The sequence below is a fragment of the Alligator mississippiensis genome, chromosome 1 (genome assembly GCF_030867095.1).
Source record: "Alligator mississippiensis isolate rAllMis1 chromosome 1, rAllMis1, whole genome shotgun sequence".
NCBI classification, from domain to species: domain Eukaryota; kingdom Metazoa; phylum Chordata; order Crocodylia; family Alligatoridae; genus Alligator; species Alligator mississippiensis.
In genome coordinates, this window is record NC_081824.1 from 336,625,661 (window position 1) to 336,642,137 (window position 16,477).

General features: G+C 50.4%; 1 protein-coding gene across 3 annotated transcripts in view; it reads right to left on the reverse strand.

Annotated features, from left to right (window-relative positions):
- Nucleotides 1-16,477, reverse strand: part of LOC102557808 (granulocyte-macrophage colony-stimulating factor receptor subunit alpha) — a 51,381-nt gene that overhangs the window by 34,102 nt on the left and 802 nt on the right. Inside the window, exon 1 of one of the 3 annotated variants that reach the window (XM_019485435.2) lies at nucleotides 5,453-5,606. The exons of the other annotated variants lie outside the window; for them this stretch is intronic. The gene's annotated coding sequence lies outside the window, so the exon portion shown is untranslated. Of the gene's footprint in view, nucleotides 1-5,452; nucleotides 5,607-16,477 lie in introns of those variants that run through there. 3 annotated transcript variants of the gene reach the window in all.

Below are 16,477 nucleotides of genomic sequence, written 5' to 3' on the forward strand. Positions count from 1 at the left end.
TGCTTTCCCCTACCTTGGAGGTGTTCAAAAGGAGATTAGACAAGCACCTGGCTGGGGTTACTTGACCCCAGAGCAGGGGGTTAGACTCAATGATCTAATAGGTCCCTTCTGACCCTGGAAATCTATGATATCTATGAAATTCAGATGCAAATCTGATCATAAAATACTATAGGTTCTTTATTTCACTGGTATAGAAACCCACAAATTCCTTCTTGGAACAGTATGGGTCTTTCTTCTTTCAATATCTGTTTCTGTCAAATGTATTTTTCTTCTTATAAGAATTATTACTAGGAAACAGATCAGACTAGTGCATATTTTCCCCTATTATGAAAAAAATCTGTTAAGGTTTCATGATGATTAACCTCCTCAGGGAAAACTTGAATTACAGAAAAAGTAAGCACAAGGTTATATTCTGTGAGTAGTTATACCATTCCACACTACAACTTACAACCATTTCAAAAGAACAGGCTACAATCCAATTCCATTTTGAAGTGCAGACATAACCATCCATCATGCTATGCTGGAAACCTTTGTTATAACTTGAGAGTACCCAGATAACTGGAAAAGTAGAACAGCTATTCTGCAAAACCAAAACTGAGCCCAGGTCAAGACAGCTATAATGTCTGACACTGAACTTGATGAACCCTTCTTGATGTTACTGAATACATTAAAAAAATAAGTCAGAATCATTTCCTTTTGGGGAGTCGTTGTTACAGAGCACGAATGTGAGTTATCAGGATGTGACTTTACAGAAGGGTCCATGTGACTAACACAGAGCAGGAAAACTGAACAGAAAGTTTTAAAAATTAGACACAACAAATCCTTTCTGCTTTCCAGCTTGCTTCACACACATCTGAGAGAACTATTCTATATGTTGGAGAAAATTGTAGAGAAGAATAGGGAGAGAAAGAGAGGGACAAGTAGGGCATCAAGGCTAATGGTAAGATAAGAAGGGTGGGGTAAATACAGTTATGCAGTTCAGTTAGTAAGTCAGATTATCTATGGGCAGGGGGAAACTTTTATCTCCACAAGTGGTAGAAACAAGCACTCACATATTTCCATGATGTGAAATATTCACTATCATAGTACTGAAGTGAAATTAAGAGCCAGGATTTATAAACAAACATTGAACTGTCTCCTGTGTCTGAGTACAATGAGTCAGACTCGCTTCCATCTATTAGGTATATAAATGGACATAAATGCCAGTGCGTGATACTATTCCACCCAGTTCAAGTGATGAGAATCCACCAAAGCCTCTGCTTTTGTAACATACTACTGTCATACAACCCTTAAGACTGGAGTCATTAAAAAAATAATAATAAAAAGAAGAGAAAGGAAAAGAGAAACAGATACCTGTTTTTCAGGGTCTTGAGTAGGTTGGAACAGAATCATGCTTAGGAGCATAAGTACAGTTATATGCCTAATAGGTAGATGAGAATCTGATCCCAGATACAGCCTGAGTAATGATATCCATCTTACCAAGTGCAGGGGAAAGTGTTCTATAAACTTCCATTAGATTTTTTTAAAGCATTCAGGTAGCAGCATTTGTTCTCCAGAAGAACTGCAGCAATTCATCTGGAGAACAGATATGCGGCCCTGGCAACAGAGAGGAAAGAGCACATTTCATTCGTGGAGGAGGACAGGTCAGGCCTCACCAAAGCTGGAACAACTGAGACAACTGCCACCAAAAAAAGCAACAGGCAGTGGTGGTTGGAAATTCCCTTCTGCAGGGGACAGAGGGAGCCATCTGCCCACCTGACCTGTTGTCTTGGGAAGTATGCTGCTTGCCCAGATCAGAGATACATCATGGAAGGATTATTGAGACTCATCTGGCTCTCTGACTACTACCCTATGCTGCTCATTCATGTGGGCATCAATGATACTGCCAGGGGAGACCCTAAGCAGATCAAAAGTGTCAACAGTGCTCTAGGGGCAAGGGTGAGGGGGCCTGGGGCTCAGGTTGTGTTCTCATTGATCCTTTGGGCAAGGGAAAGGGCCTGTGCAGGAATAGGTGTATCCTGCAGATCAATACCTGGCTATGCAGGTGTTGTCACCAGCAGGGATTTAGCTTCTTGGAACACCAGCCCATCATCAAAGAAGAAAGATTGCTGGGAAGAGATGGGATCCACCTGACAGAGAGACGGAAAAGTGTCTTCGCAGACAGGCTTGCCAACCTAAGCCTAGAGGAAGGCTTTAAAATTATGTTTGCCTGGGGATGGAGAGCAAAGCCCTGAGGTAATTTGGGAAGTGGGAGACCTGGAGGAAGAGCAAGCAGGAGGGGGCAACAGGGAAGGTGCTCTCATGCTTCCCGAGAAATTAGAGCAATCAATTAGTTACCATAGGTGCCTGTACACGAGTTCACGGAGCCTGGGAAAGAAGCAGGAAGAATTGGAAGTTCTCGCACAGTCCCAGAACTATGGTGTGATTGGAATAACAGAGATTTGGTGGGATAGCTCACATGACTGGACCACTGTCATGGATGGGTACAAACTGTTCAGGAAGGACAGGCAGGGGAGAAGAGGAGGAGGAGTTGCACTTTATGTAAAAGATCTGTATGACTGCTCAGAGCTCTAGTATGAAACTGGAGATAGGCCTCTGGGTTAAGGTTAGAGTGGAGACCAATAAGGGTGATGTTGGAGTGGTGGTCTGATATAGACCACTGCGATCAGGAGGAAGTAGTGGATGAGGCCCTCAAAACAGGTAGCAGAAGTTTCCCAGTTACAAGCCCTGGTTCTCATGGGGGACTTTAGTCACCCTGACATCTGCTGGGAGGGCAATACAGCAGTGTGGAGGCAACCTAGGATGTGTTTGAAGAACATTAGGGATAAGTTCCTGGTGCTAGTGCTGGAGCAGCAAACTAGGGGCTGTGCTCTTTTTGATCTGCTGCTCACAAACAGGGAAGAATTGGTGGGGAATGTAGTAGTGGATGGCAACTTGGGCAGCAGTGATCACAAGATGATTGAGTTCAGGATCCCAAGGAAAGGAAGGAAGGCAAGCAGCAGAGTAAAGACCCTGGACTTCAGCAAAGCAGACTTAGACGCACTCAGGGAAATCAAGGACAGGATACCCTGGGAAGCCAGACTGAGTGGGAGAGGAGTCCAGGAGAGCTGGCTGTATTTTAAAGAAGCCTTACTACAAGTGCAGGAACAAGCCATCCTGATGTGCAGGAAGACTAGCAAGTATGGCAAAGGCAGTTTGGCTTAGCAGGCAACTCTTCAGTAAACTAAATCACAAGAAGGAAGCTTCTAAGAAGTGGAAACTTGGACAAATAAATAGGGAGGCATATAAGAGCGTTGCTTGGGCATGCAGGCGTGAAGTCAGGAAGGCCAAAGTGCAATTGGTTTTGCAGCTAGCAAGAGATGTGAAGGCAACAAGAATGGTTTCTACATGTATGTTGGTAGCCAGAGAAAGAATAGAGAAAGTGTGGGTCCCTTACTGAATGGGGGAAGCAACCTTGTGACAGAGGATGCAGAAAAAGCTGAAGTGCTCAATGCCTTTTTTTGCCCCAGTTTTCACAGGCAAGGTCATCTCCTAGACTACTGCACCTGACAGCACAATTTGGGGAGGAGGTGAGTGGCCAACAGTGACAAAAGAACAGATTACGGACTATTTAGAGGAGCTGGACATGTACAAGTACATGGGGGCATATGGGATGCCCCAAAGAGTGCTGAAGGAGTTGGGTGATGAAGTTGCAGAGCCTTTGGCTATCATCTTTGAAAACTCATGGTGATTAGGAGAGGTCCTGGATGACTGGAAAAGGGCAAACATAGTGTCCATATTTAAGAAAGGGAAAAAGGAAGTTCCAGGGAACTATAGACCAGTCAGCTTCACCTCAGTCCCTGAAAAAATCATGGAGCAGATCCTCCAGGAATCCATTTCTAAGCACTTGGAGGAGAAAAAGATGATCAGGAACAGTCATCATGGATTTACCAGGGGCAAGTCATGCCTGACTAACCTGATTGCCTTCTATAATGAGATGACTGGCTCTGTGGGTGCAGGAAGACTGGTGGATATGGTTTACCTTGATATTAGCAAGCTTTTATTATACCCCACAACATTCTTGCAGGCAAGCTAAGGAAGTACAGAGCTGGATGAATGGACTCTAAGTTGGACAGAAAACTGGCTGGAGCATTGGGCTCAAAGGGTAGTAATAAATGCCTCAATATCTAGTTGGTAGCCACTATGAAGTGGAGTGCCCCAGGGGTTGGTCCTGGGACCAATTTTATTCAAGATCTTCATTGGTGACCTGAAAGATGGCATAGAGTGCACCCTCAGCAAGTTTGCAGATGACAGTAAGTTAGAGAAGGCAAGGGGGTAGTAGATATGCTAGAGGGTAGGGCAAGGATTCAGAGTGATTTAAACAAATTGGAGGATTGGGCCAAAAGGAATCTCATGAGGTTCAACAAGGACAAGTGCAAATTCCTGCACTTAGGATGGAACAATCCCATGCACTGGTACAGCTGACTGGCTGGGCAGCAGCTCTGCAGAAAAGGACCTAAGGGTTACAGTGGACAATAAGCTGAATATAAGCCAACAGTGTGCCCTTGTTGCCAAGAAGGCTAATGGCACACTGGGCTACATTGGTAGGAGTGTTGCTAGCAGATCAAGGGAAGTGATTATTCCCCTCTATTCAACACTGGTGAAGCCATGTCTGGAGTACTGTGTTCAGTTTTGGGCCCCCCAACACAGGAAAGATGTAGATAAATTGGAGAGAGTCCAGCAGAGGGTGACAAAAATGGTGAGGGGACTGGGGAACATGACTTATGAGGAAAGACTGGAGGGAACTGGGCTTGTATTTAGTCAAGAGAAAAGGAGACTGAGAGGGATTTAAATAGCAGCCTTCAACTACCTGAAAGGGGGTTCGAAAGAGGATGGAGCCAAACTGTTCTCGGTGATGGCAGATGACAGAACAAGTAGCAATGGTATCAAGTTGTAGCAAGGGAAGTTTAGGTTCGATATTAGGAAGAATTCTCTGAGTAGGAGGGTAGTAAAACACTGGAAAAGGTTCCCCAGAGAGGTTGTAGAATCTCCATCCTTGGAGATTTTTAAGATCCAGCTAGACAAAGCTTTGGCTGGGATGATCTAGTTGGGGATGATCCTGCTTTGAGCAGGGGGTTGGACTAGATCACATCCTAACCTGCCTTCCTGCCCTGATTTTGTTATGATTCTATGATTTTCTGTAGCTTAAAAAAAAGAAAGGTGTTGAGTGAAATAAAGCAATGCACACTGGGAAAGCCTTGGCATCATCTTTATTGGACATTGCAGTAGTGTTGAAAAGTTGAGCACTCTTTTACTGATTTCTTAGAAATATTTCAGTTATATGGGAAAATATAAACAGATCCTAAATACTTTGTCTCAGCCTCTCTCAAGCAAAAAGAATGCTCATTCAAGACATTCATTCCACTGAAAACATTTATGGGAGTTGGAATAGTAAATAGACAAAAATGCCTACCTTCTCAAAACTCCTTTAGCTCATTTAACAGAATGTTGCAACAATGATGCCCAGCGAGGACTGCCGTGCTCAAGTCTGACACTGGAATGGTGCAGCAATAATATGGTTTCTACTTTGTCACTGTATAGTAACTTTTGTTCTTCCTTATACAATAGGAAGTCTTGTGATAGCATTACTTAGTCACTATTTCCCTTAACTGTCAACTTCCTTTAACTCTCAACACAGTCCACCCATACAGTGGAATACACTTGCTGTTCGGATTAGTGAGAAAAAAGTGTGCCAGGTGTTGGGTGTTCAGGTGTCTAAGGATTTAGACACCTATGGGCAGATTCTATTTCACCTTCAAAGTAGACAGGCATTTATGAGCAATCTTATTCCTCCTGCTCAACATGAAAAATCTATCAATACAGCTATTTTTGCAACATCATCATTCTGTCTTTGAGAGTGAGCCACAGAAAAGCAGCAAATGGAAAATTGTTTTTAACTTGATTTTTTCCCCTAATTCAGAGCCATAGGAGGTTAACTGCAGTGAGGGCATGAAGTGTGGATCCTGGGAAAGCATGCTTCTGTGGTCTCCCTGGTCTTGCTGCCCAACAGCTCTGCTCCCAGCATCAAGCCACTGGGGGTTAACTGCAGCAACAGCATGCAGCCTGCAGAACCATGCCTCCCTGGACTCCATGTCCTTGCTATGTAGCAGCTCCACTCCTTGTCACCAGGGGTTATCTGTGGTGATGGGGAAGCCTCCACCCCTTGCTGCCAGGGGTTATCTGTAGTGATGCCTTCCTCCCTTCATCTAGGGGAAAAAGGCCAGACAGGCATGGAAAATTCTAGTTCAATTAAGTTCAGTTTACCTTAGGTTAAGATTTCCCATGTGTTGTGCCCAGCTTAAAGGCATAGGACAGACCCTAGCAAGGCTTGGGAGCACTGCAATGGAATGGGGGCCTTGGGATTTGGTTTGGCACGGCTCTTTGAAGGCAACTGATGACCTTGTCAGCTCACCACTCACCATCCCCCTTCTTAGGCTGGGACAAGACTATGGAGGACTCGGGTGGTGAGTGGGGAGGGGAACTGGGTCCCCCCCAAATCTCACTATGTGGGACAGGGCCATGGTGGTTATGGGGGAGGATGTGGATCTGGGAGGGTGGATGGGTATGGGGGATTTGTGGTGTGTGTGTGTGGGGCAGTTGTGGGGGAGCTGTGGGTGTGGGGATGTGGGGTGTGTAGACAGGGATGGTGGCTGGGTGTGTGTGGGGGGGGGTGCAGGTGTGGGATGTGCATGGGGAGGTGTGTGTGCATGTGTATGGTGGGGTGCGTGTGGCCCCTCCCATTGTGCACAGCCCCTGCAGCCAGTGGAGCTGTGAACCCCTGGCAAGCTCCAGGACTGGTGAGCCCCAGGACTGCACATGGCCAGGCTGCTGGCTCCATCATGGGGACTCACATGCCCAAACCTTGTGCTGCTGAGGGGAGCCCCAAGGTTGAAGCTGGCAATGCAGTTCATGGGGCTTAGCTAGGGTGGCAGGGAGCAGGGGGGAGCCAGCCTGATTCCCTGACGTTTCTCATGACCTCTGCGAGGTTATGAGCGGGGCCAGGCCACCAGGTGCATCGTGTGGACCTCCCCACAGAGGCACATGGCTCAGGTGGAGAACCTGGGAACTATATGCAAGCACCAGGAGCCTTGTGTGATGGAGCCAGGTGGACTCTGCCAGCCCAGGCCCTGTACTCCCACTTCTGCTACTGCTTCCCCTGCTGACCTGCCTGCCTGCCCCCACTCCCCCGTTGCTTCCCTACCTTCCTCTCTACTGCTTCCACCCTTACTCTGCTCACTACCACCGCTTTCCACCCTGCAGGGCTGGGGTTGGGGTGTCCCTCAGGTGAGGGCGAGAGTGCCCCCATGGGGCCAAGCTCTGCTCACTCCCATGCCAACACAACAGGCATGACCTGGAGCTGGGCCAGATACAGTGAACTGATAGGCACCTACCCTTGGGTGGCATGAAGTCACCTGCTGGGCTGGATCCATCCCATGGGCTATATTTTGCCCGCCCCTGTTCTAGGGGCTACCCTACCACAAGCATCCCTATCACTGTGACCACAAAGCTCAGTAGGGTGCAGTTGTCAGTCACACCAAGGACCCACCTCCATATTATCCTGCCCTGGTAATCCTGATGTTACATGCCCCTTGTGGGGCATGGGCTTCCAGCCCCATTCCTTGCCCCTTTTGGGGTATAGACTAGGGCTGTGTGAAGCTTTGGTCCCTGATTCAATTAGGCAGAGATTTGGCCTGATTTGGTGGCCAAATCTCTCAATCTGAATCAAATCAGAAGACTCTTTAATCTCTCTGAATTGAATTGGAACCCTCTGAATTGATTTGGAGAGATTCGACAAGATTTGGTGATTCAGACATAGACACAGCTTTAAATGTTTTTTTCTACATATCTCAAGGTACCAGGTGGCTCATGAATGCTGTGATGATGGGGCTGCTGGAGCATCCCACAGAAGCATGGGGGGCTCCCCCAGCACACTTGGCAGCAGACTCAGAAGTGGACCAGAAGCACTTCTAGTTCACTTCCAGGTCTGCTGGGGAGTTTGCTACCCCCCCCCCCCCCACACACACACACCTCCCTGGCTTGGCAACTTGTGCCTTCTAGGTCTGGGGGGGGTGCCTGGAGTCTCCCCATGGCCGATTGCTGAGCTGGGGGGGGGGGCATGGGAGGCCCCCCCCCCATGTGCTCCCCGGCAGACCATCCCAGAAGTGGACCAGAAGTACTTCTGGCCCACTTCTGGGTTTGCTGCCAAGCACATGTGCCCCCGTCCCCACTCCTGTGGGACACTTCATCTGCCTCAGCATTGCAGCATTTACGAGCCACGGCTGGTACCTCAAGGTATGTAGAAAAAACATTTAAAGTTGTGTCTATGGCCAAATCGTTAATTTTCCAAATCAGCATTGAATCTTCAGATTTGGATTCAGCCAAATAGAATCAGAGACAGTGATCTGAATCAATGAATTGAATGTCTGTCCCTGATTTGGGCTGAATCTGAATTGAATACAACCCATTTCACACATCCCTACTACTACAGACCTCCAAGTCTTCTGGCCAGGTCCATCTCACCTCTAGGCCCTGTGGACCCAGGTTTCCTCCCCTGGTCTCTGGGCTCCCACACTCAGCCCCTCAATAGGCTCCAGATCCCTCCGTATGTCACACAAACACAGCCCCCCACTCTGGGCTCATCCAGACCCCTAAATAGGCCCCCAGACATGCAGAACCTTTCTCAGGGCTACAGACCCCACACTGGGTCCCCTGAAACCTCCATCCCTATAGTTCCTTCCCAGACCTCCAGGCTTCTTACTGTTTTATCCCTGCTCTCATTGAGGAGCTGCAACCTTCCTGCCAGGCAATATTTCCTCACCAGCTTCCAGAATCTCATTGTCAGCTGCTTGCAGGGTCTGGGCTTACCTCCTTGTTGTACCAGCCCCCTCCCTTCCCCACTGGCACCACAGCCACTGGCTGTGCCACCCCTCCCCATGCCAGCCAGGACCCTCTACATCCCATCTCCCCCTTCTGCTGGCTGTCTGGCCACTTCATTGTGTCTCAGTTTAGCTGGCCCTACAAACTTCTCATCCCTGCCCTGGTGTGTGCTGTGCCACGCAATAAGCATGCTGGTTCTCAGACCTGTGCTACATCTCTTTTCCCCCAGCTACGCCTGTGGCTACGTCTCTTTTCCCCCAGCTCCCTGGGCCGGCACAGCTCCCCCATCCCAGTCACCTGACCCCTCACGGAACTCCCCTTCCCCTTCCCAACTAATCCCAATTGTCTGTGATGCATGCAAGATTTTGATCCTTTAATTTAAAAAAAAGCTTCTTTTTCACTATTTTCTCTTTACTTTGTAGCAGGAACTGAACTAATGCAGTTGATGTTAACATAGAGTGCAATAATAGTGAAATGTAACCATAGATTCATAGAAGTAGGGTCGGAAGGGACCTTGTAGATCATCAAGTCTGACCCCCTGCCCTGGGCAGGAGAGAAAACCGGGCTCAAATGACACCAGCCAGGTAGACATCACGCCTCCTCTTAAAGACCCCCAGAGTAGAAGCCATCACCACTTCCCTTGGAAGTTGGTTCCAGATCCTAGCTGCCCTGACTGTAAAGTAGTGCCTTCAGATGTCTAGTTTACACCTACTCTCTAACAATTTGTGGCCGTTATTCCTTGTTACCCCGGGGGGCACTAGGGGGAACAGGGTCTCTCCCAAACCCTGCTGGCCCCCCTGGTGAGTTTATAGACAGCCACCAGGTCCCCCCTCAGCCTTCTCTTGTGAAGGCTGAACAGGTTAAGGTCCCGTAGCCTCTCTTCATAGGGTCTGCCCTGCTGTCCCCGGATCATGTGGGTGGCCCTCCTCTGGACCCTCTCAATGCTGTCCACATCCCTCCTGAAGTGCGGTGCCCAGAACTGAACACAGTCCTCCAGCTGCAGCCTGACCAATGAGATGGTGCAGAGTCACTTGGAAGAACTGGATGCCTTTAAGTCGGCAGGCCCGGATGAGCTCCATCTGAGGGTGCTGAAGGCACTGGCCGACATCATTGCAAAGCCACTGGCGGGAATATTTGAACACTTGTGGCGCACGGGCCAAGTCCCAGAGGACTGGAAAAGGGCCAATGTGGTCCCCATTTTCAAGAAGGGGAGGAAGGAGGACCCGGGCAACTATAGGCCAGTCAGTCTCACCTCCAGTCTCAACTTGGGAACCAGCAGCGGGAAGGAGAGGAGCCAGGCACATGTGTGTCCTGCACACACGTGTGCCCCCTTAACCAACTGACTGACTGGAGGTGGCGGCGGCGGCAGCAGCAGCAGCAGCAGAGGAATCGGCAGCAGGGGCAGCAACAGCTGATCCCCCGAAGGTAAGTGGGGAGGAGGGACCTGGCACAACTGAGCTGGATCCGGAGGGGAAGCCCCCCGGGTCTCATATAGCTGAGCCGGTAGGGAGCCGCGCAGCGCGAACAGAACGTGCAAACAGGGAGGGCTAGGGAGGGGACTGTCCCCCCAGGCCAGGGAGCACCCCCGGGGCTAACCCTTGGGGAGCAGGCTCCGGCGGCAGTGGATCCCCCCAGCAGGGGAGCGTAGGGGGCGGAACTGCCGGCAGGCGCTTCCGGGTAGACCGGGGCGCCTGATTGGCCATTGGAGCAGGGGCGGGTAATTCAAACTGCGGGCTTTAAAGCCATGGGGTGACGTAGTTCCCAGCACTCAGGAACCAGCAGCGGGAAGGAGAGGAGCCAGGCACACGTGTGTCCCGCACGCACGTGTGCTCCCTTAACCAACTGACTGACTGGAGGCGGCAGCGGCAGCAGCAGCAGCAGCAGCAGCAGTGGAGGAATCAGCAGCGGGGGCAGCAACAGCTGATCCCTCGAAGCTAAGTGGGGCGGAGGGACCCGGCGCAGCTGAGCCGGATCCGGAGGGGAAGCCCCCCGGGTCCCATATAGCTGAGCCGGTAGGGAGCCGCGCTCCCGAGCCGCACAGCACGAACAGAGTGCGCAAACAGGCGCGCTCTGTAAGAGCACGCCGGCGTTTGCGCAGGCGTTCACGCTGGTGGGCGGGCCGGGAGGGCCAGGAGTGAGACTCCTGTAGGGGTAGGGAGTAGACACCACACAGGTCTACAAACGGCAGCTCAGAATGGTGTCTATGAGGAGTGCTGCTAGGGCCTCTACCCAGGGGGACAAGGCTAACCAGGGCTGGTCTGAGGCCTCCACCCAGACCGAGCCCATGGGGGAGCTGATGTCCCCCTACCTCCTGGCCTGTGGGGGATCCCCAGCAGGGCCGGGGGGGCAGAGATTGGGGGTCCCCACACCTGTCCGGCAGGTGCCTGTCTTGGGGCTCTGGAGGCGCAGGTGAGGGAGCTCCGGGGGGAGGTTAGCAGGCTGAGGGGAATCAGGGAGGCGGAGGATGAAATTGACAGATATTTCCTTTCCCTGCAGGACGAGGCACCAAAGGAAGAAGCAGCCTGGGGAATGCCCTCCGCAGCAGAGTGGCAGACGGTCACAGCCAGGACCGGAGCAGCTCGCAGAGAATCGGTACCAGCTTCTCCAGTTCGACTGGAGAACCAGTACGAGGCCCTGGCAATCCTGCAGGAGATGGAAGGGGAGGAGGAAACCCTTGGGCAGGAAGAAACACCACATTCTTCACACTCCAAACAGATCAAGAGATCCAAGCGGACCCAGAGGAGGAGGCAACGAGTGCTCATCATAGGCGACTCCATCCTGAGAGGTATGGAAGGGCCCATCTGTCGCCAGGACCCCTCAGCATGAGAGGTATGCTGTCTCCCTGGAGCAAAGATTCGGGATGTGATGGAGGTAATCCAGGCCAGGATCAAGTCCACTGATTACTACCCCATGATCCTAGTCCATGTGGGTACTAATGATGCGGCCAGGAGAACCCCCGATCACCTGATGGCGGACTACAGTGCTTTGGGTGGCGTGCTGAAGGAGTTCGGTGCACATGTGGTATTCTCTTCCATCCTACCAGTGAACGGACGCGGAAGACGGCAGGAGAACTGCATCCGAGAGACCAACTGGCGGCTTCGGCAGTGGTGTCTCGAGGCAGGCTTCGGCTTCCTGGACAACGACCCGCACATCACGACGAGGGACATGCTCAGCTGGGATGGGCTTCACCTGTCCCCCAAAGGTAAACATGTGTTTTCTTCTAGGTTGGCGGATCTCCTCTGGTGGGCTTTAAACTAGGCTCACCGGGGGGAGGGGAAGATGAGGGCAGGGGAAGCTGTGGACCACCAAACCATGTGGCACCCACAAGGACAGCCCAGCCTGAAGAAAGAGAGCATTGGGAACCTGAAAGCCATGGGGAGGCCAGCACTATGGCACAGGTAAGAAATGAGAAGGTAAGAATCAAAGGGCCCCTTGGGACTCGGAGCGGGGGGGCAGCAAAGGCACCAGTCGCAGGGCTCAAGTGCCTATATACTAATGCTAGGAGCATGGGAAACAAGCAGGATGAACTAGTGCTCCTGCTTGCACTAAACACCTATGACTTGGTGGGGCTAACGGAAACCTGGTGGGATTCATTCCATGACTGGGCGGTACATATTGAGGGTTATAGACTGTACAGAAAGGACAGGATGGGGAAGAAAGGGGGAGGGGTTGCGCTCTATGTCAGTGAGCATTATACATCAACCCTCATCAAGACGGAATCCAAGGATGAGGAAGTAGAAGGATTGTGGGTTAGGCTACATGGGGGGCAAGGAGAAAGGGATTTGGTGGTAGGGGTCTGCTACAGACCCCCACATCAAGGGGAAGAAAGAGATTCGGGGCTCCTGAGGCAAATCTCGGAGACCATAAAAGCTAAAGAGGTGGTAGTCATGGGGGACCTAAACTACCCGGACATCTGTTGGGAGTCACAGACAGCAAGGTCCCACCGCTCACGCAGGTTTCTAACCTGTGTACAGGACCTCCACCTGACTCAGGAGGTACACGGTCCCACTATGGGGAATGCCATACTGGATCTGGTATTGGCAACGGGAGATGACATGGTAGCGGACCTCCAGATCGGTAGCCATCTGGGGGACAGTGATCACCTAATAATAGAATTCACCATAAGATGGCGAGTGGGTAAGGTAACTAGTAGGGTGAAAGTGCTAGACTTTAGGAAAGCTGATTTCAATGAACTCAGGCGATTAGTCAAGGACGCACTGCAGAGTAGGAGATTTGAAGAGATGGAAGCCGAAGAAGGGTGGCTGTGCCTTAAGGAAACGATCCTTCGGGCACGATGCAAGACGATCCCCGAGCGAGGCAAAAGAGGGAAAGGGGCCAGGAGGCTTCCCTGGCTGACCAGAGAAATCCAGAGCAGCCTAAGGGACAAAAGGGGAGCACATAAAAAGTGGAAACAGGGAGAGATCACCAAAGATGAATATACCTCCTCTGCTCATGCTTGTAGGGAGGCAGTTAGACGGGCCAAAGCTACCATGGAGCTGAGGATGGCAATCCAAGTAAAAGACAACAAGAAATTGTTTTTTAGATATATAGGGAGTAAAAGGAAGGCCCAGGGAGGAATAGGACCCCTGCTAAATGGGCAGAAGCAATTGGTGACGGACAGGGGGACAAGGCTGAACTCCTCAATGAGTTCTTTGCCTCAGTGTTCCTAAGTGAGGGGCACGACAAGTCTCTCGCTGGGGTTGTAGAGAGGCAGCAGCAAGGCGCCAGACTTCCATGCGTAGACCCTGAAATGATGCAGAGTCATTTGGAAGAACTGGATGCCTTTAAGTCGGCAGGCCCGGATGAGCTCCATCCAAGGGTGCTGAAGGCACTGGCGGACATCATTGCAGAGCCACTGGCGGGAATATTTGAAAGCTCGTGGCACACGGGCCAAGTCCCGGAGGACTGGAAAAGGGCCAATGTGGTCCCCATTTTCAAAAAGGGGAGGAAGGAGGACCTGGGCAACTATAGACTTGTCAGTCTCACCTCCATCCTTGGCAAAGTCTTTGAAAAAATTATCAAGGCTCACATTTGTGAGAGCCCGGCAGGACAAATTATGCTGAGGGGAAATCAGCACAGGTTCGTGGCAGGCAGATCGTGCCTGACCAATCTAGTTTCTTTTTATGACCAGGTTACGAAACGCCTGGACATAGGAGGAGGGGTGGATGTCGTATACTTAGATTTCAGGAAAGCCTTTGATACGGTATCCCACCCCATACTGGTGAACAAGTTAAGAGGCTGTGACCTGGATGACTACACAGTCCGGTGGGTGGCGAATTGGCTGGAGGGTCGTACCCAGAGAGTCATGGTGGATGGGTGGGTTTTGACCTGGAAGGGTGTGGGCAGTGGGGTCCCGCAGAGCTCAGTCCTTGGACTGATACTCTTTAATGTCTTCATCAGTGACTTGGACGAGGGAGTGAAATGTACTCTGTCCAAGTTTGCAGATGACATGCCGGAGGGCAGGGAACAACTACAGGCAGACCTGGACAGGTTGGACAAGTGGGCAGAAAACAACAGAATGCAGTTCAACAAGGAGAAATGCAAGGTGCTGCACCTAGGGAGGAAAAATATCCAGCACACCAACAGCCTAGGGAATGACCTGCTGGGTGGCACGGAAGTGGAAAGGGATCTTGGAGTCCTAGTGGACTCCAAGATGAACGTGAGTCGGCAGTGTGACGAAGCCATCAGAAAAACTAATGGCATTTTATCGTGCTTCAGCAGATGCATGACAAATAGGTCCAAGGAGGTGATACTTCCCCTCTATCGGGCGCTGGTCAGACCACAGTTGGAGTATTGCATGCAATTCTGGGCGCCGCACTTCAAGAGGGATGCGGATAACTTGGAGAGAGTCCAGAGAAGCCACTCGTATGGTTGAGGGCTTTCAGACCAAGCCCTACGAGGAGAGACTAGGGCACCTGGACTTCTTCAGCCTCCGCAAGAGAAGGTTGAGAGGTGACCTTGTGGCTGCCTATAAGTTCATCACGGGGGCACAGAAGGGAATTGGTGAGGTTTTATTCACCAAGGCGCCCCCGGGGGTTACAAGAAATAATGGCCACAAGCTAGCAGAGAGCAGATTTAGATTGGACATTAGGAAGAACTTCTTTACAGTTCGAGTGGCCAAGGTCTGGAATGGGCTTCCAAGGGAGGTGGTGCTCTCCCCTACCCTGGGGGTCTTCACGAGGAGGTTAGATGAGCATCTAGCTGGGGTCATCTGAACCCAGCACTCTTTCCTGCCTATGCAGGGAGTCGGACTCGATGATCTATTGAGGTCCCTTCCGACCCTAACATCTATGAATCTATGAATCTATGCATAGAGGGGGAGGGTCACCTCCTTGGCCCTGCTTTAGATGCATTTGTGGATGCACAAAAAGGTACGGTTAGCCCTACTGACCGTGAACTTGCATTGTCAGCCCATGATCATCTTGGAGTCAATAATGACTCCAAGATCTCTTTCTGCCACCTTGTTCTTGAGAAGGGAGTTTCCCAGCTTATAAGTGTGCTGCTGATTCCCACTACCCAAGTACAGCACCCTGCACTTGTCAGTATTGAAACCCATCCTATTTTCATTAGCCCACTCCTGTAACCTGTCCAGGTCCTGCTGTAGTCTGTCCTTTCCTACTAGCATACCCACCTCACCCCAAATCTTGGTATCATCAGCAAATTTAAACAGGCTGCTTTTTAACCCATCATTCAAGTCACTAATATAGAAATTGAACAGTGCGGGCCCAGGGACCGAGCCCTGGGGGACTCCACTGCCCACTTCCCTCCAGGTCGAAAAAAACCCATCCACTACTTCCCTCTGAGTATTACCCTTCAGCCAATTTGCAATCCATCTGACTGTGTAGGCATCAATGTCATAGTCATCTAGTTTTTTGATGAGAATGTGGTGGGAGACAGTGTCAAAGGCCTTGCTGAAGTCCAGAAAGACTACATCCACCGTGACACCTGTACCCAATGCTTTTGTTACCTGATCGTAGAAGGCAATCAGGTTGGTTTGACAGGACCTGCCCCTAATGAAACCGTGCTGGTTGCCCTTGAGCATCATCCCTGCTGCTGGCCCATCACAGATTTGCTCCTTGATGATCTTCTCAAAGAGTTTCCCCAGGACTGAAGTAAGACTAATGGGCCTATAGTTGCCATGTTCATCTTGTCCTGTAAGCAACTTGAAAACTCCATTTTGTATCCTTCTGCTTGACATAAGTGAATGAACTCTGCATAGCCTTTATGTACAAGTGTGTGTAAAAGGGTGAATGGTGAGAGAATGGAATAGAGATGGGAAAAGAAGATTTAACTATTTATGTAAGCAACAAGGCACCAAATTTAAGTTACCAGTCAGTAAACTAATTAATGAATGGTTGAAGAATCCTTTTGAGGCCAAGCGAAAGAAGATAATGAGGAGGAGGAATGCACCTATCCTGCCAGATGGGCAGCAAGAACACTCCAAGTCTAAGATACCAACTTTGATGACCAAACTGACCTCGGGCTGAGTTAAGCTGAAGATGAATAAAGAACAACTGCAAAAACAGAAGCTGGGTGTGGAAAAACCCCGAAGTGCTGAAAC